This window comes from Notechis scutatus, chromosome 3 (genome assembly GCF_049901735.1).
Source record: "Notechis scutatus isolate UNSWTSFEM ecotype Mainland chromosome 3, rNotScu1.2, whole genome shotgun sequence".
Classification (NCBI taxonomy): domain Eukaryota; kingdom Metazoa; phylum Chordata; class Lepidosauria; order Squamata; family Elapidae; genus Notechis; species Notechis scutatus.
Window position 1 is genome coordinate 63,716,528 of NC_142011.1, and position 13,534 is coordinate 63,730,061.

The 13,534-nt window shown below is 43.8% G+C and overlaps 1 protein-coding gene across 5 annotated transcripts in view; it reads right to left on the bottom strand.

Moving 5' to 3' along the window:
- SLC1A7 (solute carrier family 1 member 7) overlaps positions 1-13,534 on the bottom strand; it is a 55,733-nt gene that overhangs the window by 31,383 nt on the left and 10,816 nt on the right. The gene's annotated exons all lie outside the window — the stretch shown is intronic.

Here is a 13,534-nt window from a genome sequence, read left to right on the forward strand (position 1 = left end):
GAGGAATCACATTGACTCATCTCTACAGGTTGACACATTGAACAAGAATGTACTCTAATTTGTTTTGAAATAGAGAACATCATATATCTTTTTAGCCTCCAAAAAAACTGCATACTTAATGAATCTAGCTATAACATTATGTCAGAAAGAAGTCACTAAACTTTAATGATCTTTAGTTCTAACAGGCAGCATCATAATCCAGAAATTAATTGAACTCTAAAGTCATGCAAGCAATCAAAACATGCATATAAATGGCAAACCATATATAATTTGAAGCATTTTAACTGTGTAAACCATTTCTTCTGGTACAGAATTATTATTTAAGTAAACAATTGTATTAACCTCTTCCAATCCCACTCCAACATTTTCTTCATTTAACTTTTTCATTATTAGATAAGCATACAAAATGGGCTGATATGTGTGAGTGAAGCCAAACAACATATATATTCTCCATGTAGTGCAAATTACCGCACATCTAAGAAAAAATACCTTTTCCAACCATTAAGTGCCTCTAAGACCTGATCCTGCTGACAAATGAACTTTACACTTTATAGCTATTTCATCTGCTTGACCTTTGCAGAAAAATGGAGGTGTCACAGGACAGTCACATATGAAAGAGAATGACATTGTAACATTAGATGAATGACCAAATGTTTATAAATTGCTAAAGCACTATTCATGTTATGTATCAATTGTATTTTTTTTTTGTATAGCTATAATTTTTTTCAGATTTGGAAAGTCATAAGAATCCACGTCAGTCCAATATGATGGTGCAGTTTTAAAATATATACAAACTGAGATTAAAATGATTGGGATGCTGATTTTTTTATAAAATAATTAAAATAACAATTGGATTTCAAATTTAAGGACTCTAAATCAGGCAAAATAATTAGACACTTCTGGCCATGGTTGTACCAGGTGAAATCCTTAGACAGAAATTAAACAGGGTCTTCTGTTAAGCAGAGATAAGATCTAGGCCAGGAGTCCACAACTCCCAGTCCGTGGACTGGCAACAGGCCCTGGCATGCCAGAAACCAGGCCATGCAAACAAGCGAAGCCCCATCCATGGGATGCAGGCAGTACACAAAACCATACCCCTTCTGGTCCGGGGGAAAAACCTCTCTCCACAGAATCAGTCCCTGGTGCCCAAAAGGTTGGGGGCCACTATTTATCTTCCCATAGAAATGGCAACACTCTTAGATGTCTCCAAGTATAGCTTTCCAGTGAGGCATCTAGATGTCAAAAGACAACCCAGTTGTTTTTTACAGTTCAACTTGCAGAATATCTGAGATGAAAACAGGATTAGGAAAGCTTTCAACACACCTTATTAACCATAGCCAAACTAACAATTATTAGTGGGTTTTTTTATAATGTAGTAAATATCATTTATTGAAGTCATGTTGAAGTAGAGTTTATCCTGCAGCATAAAATAATGTAAACCTTGTGTCCTGATAATTATACATACATACATACATACATATTTGTCAGTTTCAATATTCCAAATTTTGTTTGTAGATCAATGTAAATAAATATATGCGAGATTTTATTGTATTTAGTTTCATTGTATATTAGCATAAGCCCTCTTTTCTAGAATATTAATATCAGATACTAGAAAATTATCCATGATTACATTTACAATATAACTTCCCAGATGTTGGGAATACTAAAGTACTCTTTCAAGTAATGAGAAAATAATAGTTGATCCCTAAGAGAAGGCAAACCACATTTAATATTTTCAACTTGCTTTGCAAACTAGATAGTCTTATACTCCCAAAGGTATAGTGTACAATTCAGATGTGGCTACTAGCATTGCACACATTGCAAGTTATTTCCTTTGTTAAGTTAAACTATGGAATTTGCTGGCATCTGAAGTAGTGATCTGTCTCATTGTAAATAGATTTAAGAGAGGATTAGACAAATTCAGGGAAGGATTAGACAAATTCATCTGTCCTCTGGAACATCTTGCCCCCACTGACCCCCTGACCTTTTGTAAGGGCCTAAAGACCTCGTTCTGCCATTTGGCTTGTAGTCTCAATGGCTGGAACATCATAGTGAAGGTGATAGATTGTCTAACAACAGATCCCACCTCACCCCCATCCTGCCCTCGCTCTCCCCATCTGTAATTGATTGATGGGTGGCCAATAAATAAACAAACAAACAAACAAACAAACAAATTTATTTTATAAAGTAAAGGCATAAAGTTTGATGAGGTTTCAAATGCTGTGGTCAGCTGCTTCTGGGATTTTTTTTAAATTACTGAGCCTTTAATTACTGAGCCTTGTCTACAATCCTGGAATTTCCTGATGAACTTGTATTTACTCTTTTCCAAGTTCAGTTAAGGCCTGTCACTTCTTATGACAGGTATTTTATACTGAACAACTATGGTGGACTGACATTCGAAAATGAGACACAGGGAAATGTCTTGAGAAAATGCCAGCCCTGAGTGAACTCAGGTAGCAGTATTTATTGAGAAAAAACACAAGCAAAATACAGTATGCATATTCAGAAAACAATGACCTCAACAGAATTACCTCACCAGCATGAGAACACACAATCTTGGAAAGTCCCAGATGTTACCTTGCTAGGATGAGATCATACAGCCACGGAAAGTCTCATGGGAAAGTTTGGAAAGTCCCATAAGAAAGCACAACTGTGTACCTTGAACTTTCACCCATTTTCCTATTCCTTCTAAACTTGCAGAATCAAACAGGATGAGACACTCATGAGCAAAGGTACTCCTACCCCCACCAAGAATGCCCACATCTCCCTAGACTTACTGCTAGTATTCAAAGGCCTTACAGAAAATGATAAAATGATCAATAGATTATATTACCACATTCCTCCTTTTTTATTTATTCAAAGATAGGGGTGTTTTAGTGGCATACACACATTCACACGCTGCTCCAAACATCCTTGTAACAGCAAAAGCAATCTTAAAATATCAGGTGATATTCCAGGAGACAAATAAGAACCTGCTACAAAGGGTAACAAATTATACACATACAATGAATCCACTATTAAATTAAAATCCTGATTGTGAAAATTTTGAAAAGCCAAAACTACAGCAGCAAGTTCTGCCTGCTGGGCAGACTTCTGCTCTGAAGTCACTTTTGTATGCCAAATTCCAGATTTATCTTTCCAAACACAAGCACCAAAACTTTCCCTCCATCAGTAAAAACTGTAGGAGCATCTGATATGCCCAATGGTATCCTTTCTTACATTTTGGGCACACTGATTTAGGACGAACACCCTGTCCCATTGATCTCTTATTCTGCTGACTTTGACCTCCTCCAGGAGCCCGACATTGCGCTTTAAAATGTCCAGGCTTCCCACAATTGAAACAATTCCCTTTTGAGCATGTCCTGCTTGTAAAGCCAGAGCTAAAGTCTCCATGTTAAAAGACTGACTCCCTACCTTCCTACATGCATTAATCAAATCCGCGATTTCTCGCTCTCCACTTGCTACAAGTGGATTTAAAATCTTTCTGCAATCTGTGTTAGCTTGTTCTACTGCTAACTTAAAAAGCAACTCTTTCTGGGCGAATTGATTATCAATTTGTCTTTCAATAGCCAATTTCAGTCTGCTAATGAAATTTTCATAGGGTTCATTGTTCCCTTGTTTGATGTTAGTAAAGGTCTTCTCACCACCTTCGCCGTCAGGGAGAGCCCCTATGGCTTGAAAAATTAATTGTGGGAGAAGAACGAACCCTTCCTCAGGCATACCATCTCTCTGTTGTTCCACTGTTGTAAAATTACCAGCTCCGTAAAGCTGATCTGGGGTAACATTTGCTGTTCCCCTCTGGACTGCCAGCTGTCTCCATTTCTGATCTAACACCAAATATTGAGCTGGAGTTAAAATCATATTCAACAGAGCTTTCCAGTCAGCCGGAATCATTTTATTTCCATAACCAACTGCTTCTAACAATGCCTGAGTATATGGCGATCTAACACCATATTCTTTTGCTGCTTGCTTAACTTCCTCAAAATCCTGAGAGGTAAAGGCTTCCACTCCCGCTGCGGATTCAACGCAGCATCCATGACAATTTCTACTGGATTAAGTTGAACTTCTACTCCAAACTCCACCAAATCATCTCCTGATAGTTCCCCTCTATTCTTTGCTTCTTGAATAGCTGCAGTAACTGCATCCACCTGAACCCTTAAAGGTAAACTCTTATCCTCTGACAAAGTATTTCTAGCGCCGGACAGTCCCCAGATTTATCTGGAGGTGCCGTCGGCGGCAACAAACGACCGCATGGTAAAGCGGCAAACCTTCTTCAGGGGGTGCTAGGAGCGGTTGTTCATAAGTAGCTAACGCATCCATAATCACCCTCCAGGTTAACAAAATTGAAGAAGGGGCACGAGGTTCCTCGTGCAAAAATTTCCCTATCTTTTCCAGGACTCTACTTTAATACTACCTCCCTCCGGATATGACTTAATATTTTTCCAAACATACTGTAGTAAGTCCTCAATTTCTTTCTTTCCTACAGCACAACCCCTACTGCCAATTCCAAATCCAAAACTATTCCCAATGATCCCTCTCAATTCCCTGATGTGCTCTTTCTGAGCCTTCGAGAGATCTCCCCCATACTCACGAAAGAATCTATCTTCGTCCAGCGAAGAAGATGAGGGCCCAGTCGACGTCCGCGACGATGAGTATAGGATGCGGGAAACGTATAGCCTTCCAAGCTATCACGTCAGGGTCACCATTTATGGTGGACTGACATTCGAAAAATGAGACACAGGGAAATGTCTTGAGAAAATGCCAGCCCTGAGTGAACTCAGGTAGCAGTATTTATTGAGAAAAACACAAGCAAAATACAGTATGCATATTCAGAAAACAATGACCTCAACAGAATTACCTCACCAGCATGAGAACACACAATCTTGGAAAGTCCCAGATGTTACCTTGCTAGGATGAGATCATACAGCCACGGAAAGTCTCATGGGAAAGTTTGGAAAGTCCCATAAGAAAGCACAACTGTGTACCTTGAACTTTCACCCATTTTCCTATTCCTTCTAAACTTGCAGAATCAAACAGGATGAGACACTCATGAGCAAAGGTACTCCTACCCCCACCAAGAATGCCCACATCTCCCTAGACTTACTGCTAGTATTCAAAGGCCTTACAGAAAATGATAAAATGATCAATAGATTATATTACCACAACAACAAAGATAAATAATGAAACCTATTGCGAAAGATATAAATTTTGTCTACCACATACATTACAAAATTTACTTCTTACAGTGCCTAGAATTATACACAGACAATACTAGCATAAAGAAGAAATGATCTACATTAAACTCTGGAAGTCAAGTAGAAGCTATTGCCCTATAGTTTCCCCTTTTGTTTCAAGTAGTTATTGAAAAGATGGAAGTGGAGCTGAACCCACACAAGACTTCATAAAGATAAGCTCAATACTTTCAGCATGTCAGCTAGCAAAAATTATTAAAATGGTGATAATATGCCTGTCTAAGCCATAAGGCTAAATAAGGTGTCTGGAACTTGGCAAGTGAAAATATCAACCAAATGTCAGTTTGAACCATTTTCCAGAGCAGACATCATTAAGACAACTTAATTCAGTTGCCTTCAACTGTTCCATTCTTTATGAATAGTGGCAAGGAAACTAGCTAAAAGATTCACAAACCTAATATGTACATGTACAGGAAATTTAGGTTTATCTGAATTCATCTGTGCTGATAGCTTTCTACTTAATTCATTGTCTCAATTTCTGAATGGTGGAAGCCTCAAATGTAATAACTCTGGAAAAGAGAAACATAAGGAGCTGACCATAAACCGATTCAGCTCATGCCTCTCCAGCTTGTTCTGTTCCATCCCCCATCAAGAGCCATCTGGATATTGCTTTGAAATGGATGGATTATAGATGGACCTATCAGAGGGGATTAGAGTGATTAGAAAGACACTAATCCTGTCAAGAAGTAATGGTCAAGCATTACCAACCAGCAGTTGCTAGAGCATACAGGCTTGTTTTCATTCATTCACCTCTTGATTATATTTTCATTGAATTTCTCTTCATAATTGCTTGCCATGTAAAAGCCTCTCTCGAATAAATTGGTACCTTCTTTGTTAAAACAAAGTGGTATTAGATGTAGCCTGATTGTGAGTTGGCAGAACAAAAATACCAGCTCCTATGTTATAACGTAATTATCAGTTTAGCAACTCTCATAAATAAAACTGGATGTTACAACACTGAACTGTGTACTAATATTAAAGAAATTAATCCCTTTCTTATCCCAGCCTTTGTTTCAACAAACAAAAGATGCTTGAGACCTTTATTCTAAAAATAAAAAAAATAGAAACAAAATTAGGAAATGAATGAAACACTTTATGGCTGACTAGACAATTCTACTCATTTTGGCTCTTGCTGCTATCAACCTCAAGATTCTATATTTTAAAAAATGAGAATTAGATAATTATTGTTTAGTTTCCAAAGCAAACTCATAGTAGGTCAAATTAACATAGGAGGCTGTGCTGAAATAAATGCAGAAAGATGCATTAAAAACTTTAATACCTATACAAAGATACATGGGAATGGTAAATGTTAGATCAGGTGCAGATCGGTTCAAGGAGACGCGAGACCATCTTAGTGATTTCAGCTCTTTATTTAGAATAAGAACAGTCTGAAAAGTCCAGCCGCGCAGCTCCTTCATATAGGGCTCGCTGCGGCTCGGCGGCCAATGGCAGCGCTTTGAATCTCCTGCGATCGGCACAGCCAATCGCGGTAGATTCTTAACGCCCAATCACGCCCGGGTTTCGACCATCAGGTCGCGGTCCGTCTGGACCAATCAGTTTCGAGGTTTGGAGTATGCTAATATCGTACACCCCTCCCCTCTTGGTTTCGTCTGTCGGTGCGTCGTGACGTAGTCGCGTAGGTAGGCGGGGCTTCGTACCTGCCTAGTTGACCTGGCGGTTCAGTCCTAGTGTGGTCGTCGACCGGTTCAGAGGGGTTCTCTGTTGTTCTGGTTCTTTGGAATGGAATCTCCTGGAAGGGTGAGCCGGGCCTTTCTTGGTAGCTCCCTCCCAGTCTACCCGGGCTGGTTGAGCTGCCGCTCCTGATGTTCCTGCCGGATCTTTCCGGGCCGGTTGAACTGGCTTGGCTGTTCCTTCCAGGTGTAGCTTCCGGCGGTTCGCTTCCTGCATTTACTAGTGAGTAGGACCGGTTTATTTGTGGGTTATTTGTTCTGGGTGGGGGGTGTTCTGTTTGCGCTAGGAGGTTCCCTTCGGCTCTTTCCGTAACGCTTGCCGTTCCCCCTTCTAGTTTCTTGCTCGGGTGTATGGGTGTCGGTTATTCTTGATCTTAGTTGGTTGATGTGTCGCTTTCCAGTTTCTTCTGTCGCTTGTTTCTAACCGGTATGATAGGGGCCGGTTATTTGTGTAATTGTTGCTGGTACCCAGAGTGGTTCCCCTGATAGGTTTTTTGCATATACTGGGTCCCCTATGTTATATTTTCTGAGTTTGCTGGAGGAACCCGGAGGTTTTTCCGGGTTATATGTTGGGTGCATTCTGTCAAGCATCGACCGTAGTTTCCTGCCCATCATTAGTTCTGCCGGGCTTCTGTTTGTGGTCGCGCTAGGTGTGATGTGTTGAATGAGGAGCATTTTATTAATTCTGTCCTGTATGTTGGTTGCTTCTATTTTCTGGATGGTTTTCTTCGTGTATTGGACCATGCGCCCGCCCGCCCATTTGCCGCCGGATTTGCAGGCGCGGTTAGCGCATGGTGTATTCCCTGGCCTGCCAAGAATTGTTCAAATGCTAGTGCGGTAAACTGGGGCCCGTTGTCCGACACTAGCACGCCTGGCAGGCCGTGTGTGGCAAAGAGTTTATTTAGTTTCTTTATTACTGCCTCTGTTGTGGTCGACTTCATGGTGCTTACCTCCAGCCAGTTGGAGTAAGCGTCTACTGTGATAAGGTACATGTGTCCCTTGGTTGGCCCCATGAAGTCTATGTGAATCCTAGACCACGGGCCTCTTGGCGTTTCCCACTCCTGGATTGGGGCGGCGGGAGGGTTTGGTCTGGATTCTTGGCACTGTTTGCATTTAGCTACCCAGGTTTCGATCTGTTGGTCTATTCTTGGCCACCATGGCGTAGCTTCTAGCCAGGCTTTTCATCTTGTATTCAACAAAGATAAATAATACCACAACAAAGATAAATAATGAAACCTATTGCGAAAGATATAAATTTTGTCTACCACATACATTACAAAATTTACTTCTTACAGTGCCTAGAATTATACACAGACAATACTAGCATAAAGAAGAAATGATCTACATTAAACTCTGGAAGTCAAGTAGAAGCTATTGCCCCATAGTTTCCCCTTTTGTTTCAAGTAGTTATTGAAAAGATGGAAGTGGAGCTGAACCCACACAAGACTTCATAAAGATAAGCTCAATACTTTCAGCATGTCAGCTAGCAAAAAATTATTAAAATGGTGATAATATGCCTGTCTAAGCCATAAGGCTAAATAAGGTGTCTGGAACTTGGCAAGTGAAAATATCAACCAAATGTCAGTTTGAACCATTTTCCAGAGCAGACATCATTAAGACAACTTAATTCAGTTGCCTTCAACTGTTCCATTCTTTATGAATAGTGGCAAGGAAACTAGCTAAAAGATTCACAAACCTAATATGTACATGTACAGGAAATTTAGGTTTATCTGAATTCATCTGTGCTGATAGCTTTCTACTTAATTCATTGTCTCAATTTCTGAATGGTGGAAGCCTCAAATGTAATAACTCTGGAAAAGGGAAACATAAGGAGCTGACCATAAACCGATTCAGCTCATGCCTCTCCAGCTTGTTCTGTTCCATCCCCCATCAAGAGCCATCTGGATATTGCTTTGAAATGGATGGATTATAGATGGACCTATCAGAGGGGATTAGAGTGATTAGAAAGACACTAATCCTGTCAAGAAGTAATGGTCAAGCATTACCAACCAGCAGTTGCTAGAGCATACAGGCTTGTTTTCATTCATTCACCTCTTGATTATATTTTCATTGAATTTCTCTTCATAATTGCTTGCCATGTAAAAGCCTCTCTCGAATAAATTGGTACCTCCTTTGTTAAAACAAAGTGGTGTTAGATGTAGCCTGATTGTGAGTTGGCAGAACAAAAATACCAGCTCCTATGTTATAACGTAATTATCAGTTTAGCAACTCTCATAAATAAAACTGGATGTTACAACACTGAACTGTGTACTAATATTAAAGAAATTAATTCCTTTCTTATCCCAGCCTTTGTTTCAACAAACAAAAGTTGCTTGAGACCTTTATTCTAAAAATAAAAAAAATAGAAACAAAATTAGGAAATGAATGAAACACTTTATGGCTGACTAGACAATTCTACTCATTTTGGCTCTTGCTGCTATCAACCTCAAGATTCTATATTTTAAAAAATGAGAATTAGATAATTATTGTTTAGTTTCCAAAGCAAACTCATAGTAGGTCAAATTAACATAGGAGGCTGTGCTGAAATAAATGCAGAAAGATGCATTAAAAACTTTAATACCTATACAAAGATACATGGGAATGGTAAATGTTAGATCGGGTGCAGATCGGTTCGAAGGAGACGCGAGACCATCTTAGTGATTTCAGCTCTTTATTTAGAATAAGAACAGTCTGAAAAAAGTCCAGCCGCGGCAGCCCTTCATATAGGGCTCGCTGCGGCTCGGCGGCCAATGGCAGCGCTTTGAATCTCCTGTGATCGGCACAGCCAATCGCGGTAGATTCTTAACGCTCCAATCACGCCCGGGGTTTCGACCAATCAGGTCGCGGTCCGTCTGGTCCAATCAGTTTGGAGGGTTTGGAGTATGCTAATATCGTACACCCCTCCCCTCTTGGTTTCGTCTGTCGGTGCGTCGTGACGTAGTCGCGTAGGTAGGCGGGGCTTCGTACCTGCCTAGTTGACCTGCGCGGTTCAGTCCTAGTGTGGTCGTCGACCGGTTCGGAGGGGTTCTCTGTTGTTCTGTTTCCTTGGGATGGAATCTCCTGGAAGGGTGAGCCGGGCCTTTCTTGGTAGCTCCCTCCCAGTCTACCCGGGCTGGTTGAGCTGCCGCTCCTGATGTTCCCGCCGGATCTTTCCGGGCCGGTTGAACTGGCTTGGCTGTTCCTTCCAGGTGTAGCTTCCGGCAGTTCGTGTCCTGCATTTACTAGTGAGTAGGACCGGTTTATTTGTGGGTTATTTGTTCTGGGTGGGGGGTGTTCTGTTTGCGCTAGGAGGTTCCCTTCGGCTCTTTCCGTAACGCTTGCAGTTTCCCCCCCCCTTCTAGTTTCTTGCTCGGGTGTATGGGTGTCGGTTGTTCTTGATCTTAGTTGGTTGCTGTGTCGTTTCCAGTTTCTTCCGTCACTTATTTCTAACCGGTATGATAGGGGGCTGGTTATTTGTGTAATTGTTGCTGGTACCCAGAGTGGTTCCCCTGATAGGTTTTTTGCATATACTGGGTCCCCTATGTTATATTTTCTGAGTTTGCTGGAGGAACCCGGAGGTTTTTCCGGGTTATATGTTGGGTGCATTCTGTCAAGCATCGACTGTAGTTTCCTGCCCATCATTAGTTCTGCCGGGCTTCTGTTTGTGGTCGCGCTAGGTGTGATGTGTTGAATGAGGAGCATTTTATTAATTCTGTCCTGTATGTTGGTTGCTTCTATTTTCTGGATGGTTTTCTTCGTGTATTGGACTATGCGTTCCGCCCGCCCATTTGCCGCCGGATTTGCAGGCGCGGTAAGCGCATGGTGTATTCCCTGGCCTGCCAAGAATTGTTCAAATGCTAGTGCGGCAAACTGGGGCCCGTTGTCCGACACTAGCACGTCTGGAAGGCCGTGTGTGGCAAAGAGTTTATTTAGTTTCTTTATTACTGCCTCTGTTGTGGTCGACTTCATGGTGCTTACCTCCAGCCAGTTGGAGTAAGCGTCTACTGTGATAAGGTACATGTGTCCCTTGGTTGGCCCCGTGAAGTCTATGTGAATCCTAGACCACGGGCCTCTTGGCGTTTCCCACTCCTGGATTGGGGCGGCGGGAGGGTTTGGTCTGGATTCTTGGCACTGTTTGCATTTAGCTACCCAGGTTTCGATCTGTTGGTCTATTCTTGGCCACCATGCGTAGCTTCTAGCCAGGCTTTTCATCTTAACTATTCATGGGTGTCCCTCGTGCAACATTCCCAACACCCTTTCCTGTAGTTTTTTCGGGATTACCACTCTGTCTCCCCAAAGTATACAGCCCTTCTCGGTCGAGAGTTCGGTTTGTCTGTTTTGGAAGGGTCTGAATAGTTCGTCTGTTTTCCCTTCCGGCCACCCTTTTCCAACCCAGCTCAAGACTCGCGCCAGCCGCTTGTCTTTATTTGTTTCTCTGGCAATGTCTGGCGTGGTCACGCAGTGGGTTGGATATTGTCTCTATTTGAAGTACCTCTGTCGTGGGTGCTGGGTCGTCTTCCCTGTCAGGCAGGGGTGAGCGGCTCAGGGCGTCTGCATGGGCGATGTCCTTGCCGGGTCGGTGTATCAGCTGGTAATTGTATGCTGCTAGGAATTCGGACCACCTTGTCATTCTTGGCGATAGAATGTTCGGTGTGGCCCTGTTTCCTGCCAGGATTCCTAGCAGCGGTTTGTGGTCCGTGATGATTGTAAAAATCCTACCGTAAAGGTAATCGTGAAATTTCTTGACACCGGCAACGACTGCTAGGGCCTCTTTGTCGAGCTGGCTGTAGTTCCGCTCTGGCTTTGAAAGTGTCCTTGACGAGAAGGCGATGGGTGCTTCCCTCCCGTCCGGTAGCTGGTGGCTGAGTATGGCGCCAATCCCAAATGGCGATGCGTCGCATGTTACCGTTAGTGGCAGGGTCTCGCTGTACTGGATTAGTACCGTGTCAGATGTTAGCAGGTTCTTTGTGTTGTTGAAGGCGCTCTCTTCCTGTGCTCCCCAGGTCCAGGTGGCTGTTTTGTCTAACAGCCTATGCAACGGTTCCACCACGGTCGCCTTTTGAGGTAGGAAGACATTGTAAAAGTTTAGCAGTCCCAAGAAAGCCTGTAGTTCCGTTTTATTTTTGGGTCGTGGTGCTTCCCTTATGGCTCTCAGTTTCTTTTCTGTGGGGTGGATCCCTTGTTTGTCTAGGAGGTACCCTAGAAATTCGACCCTCTCAGCCCGTAGCTGGCACTTCCCTTTCTTGACTTTGAGTCCCGAGTCTCTGAATTTCTTCAGTACCTCCCTCAACCGGGCTTCTAGTTGTTTTTCGTTTTCTGCGGCCACCAAGACATCGTCAAAATAAGGCACCACCCGCTCTATGCCCTGGAGGAGTCTTTCCATGAGGCTTTGGAAGACCCTGGGTGCCACGCTGACTCCAAATTGGAGCCGGTTGCAACGGCCCCCCGGTGTGTTACGATGGTCTGGGCTTCGGCGGTTGTGGCGTCGACCGGCAGTTGCTGGTAGGCTTGCGCCAGGTCGAGCTTCGCGAAAATCCGGCCTCCCCCCAGTGAATGCAGAAGGTGCTGCACTACGGGGACGGGGTATGCGCTTTGTTGGAGCGCGTGATTTAGGGTGGCCTTATAGTCCCCGCAAATTCTTACGGACCCATCTGGCTTGATGGGGGTGACTATGGGGGTCTCCCACCGGGCGTGATCGATTGGTTCCAGTACCCCTTGCGCGATGAGCTTATCTAGCTGCTCATCGATCTTGGGCCTGAGTGCAAATGGCACTCGCCTGGGCTTAAGGCGGATTGGTGCGATGCTCAGGTCTATATTGAAGGAGATAGGGGACCCCCGGTACTTGCCTAGGCTGTCTTCGAAGACTTCCTGGAAATCCTTCACGAATGCCGCTTCCCAGTCCGCCTCTTCGACGTGGTGGATGCCGGTTACCTCGATGCCTAGGGGTGCGAACCACTGCAGTCCCAATAGGCTCGGTCGATCTCGGTCAACGATCGTCAGGGGTAGCACTTCGGTGTGGCCCTTGAAGGTGATTTTGAAATGGCCTCTTCTGACTACAGGGATGCGGTTTCCCTGGTAGTCCTTGAGGGTCAGCGTTTGGTCTTCGAGTTCGTGGCGGCGGATGGTGGGTGCCAGGCGTTTGATGGTGCGCCATGAGACCATGGAGAGGAAGGACCCGGAGTCCACCTCCATGTCGCATGGCTGGTCTTCTATCCCCACCGTCACGTATACCTTCCTGGCGTCACTTGTGGAGGAATGGCCGATGACGATGGTCTGGTGTGTTTCCTCCCTTTGTCTTGCTTCGTTGAGCCGCCTGTTCCAACCCTCTTGGCTCCAGCGGCTCTCCGTCTGGCGATCTTGGTGTCTGGTGGGGGTGTTCTCTCACCGTCGAGGGCTGCCATCTCGTCGCCTCGGGCTGTAGTGTTTTTTATTTCTGCACACCTTGGCGATGTGCCCCCGTTTCTCGCACTGCCAGCAGATGGCATCGAGGAAATGGCAGTCCGAACGGGGGTGATCGCCTCCGCAGCCGGCGCACTGGAACCTCGACTTACGACCTCGGGGTTCCCGTCGCCCTCGTGCTGCTTGCAGGCGGTGAATTTCCTCCTCCTCGTC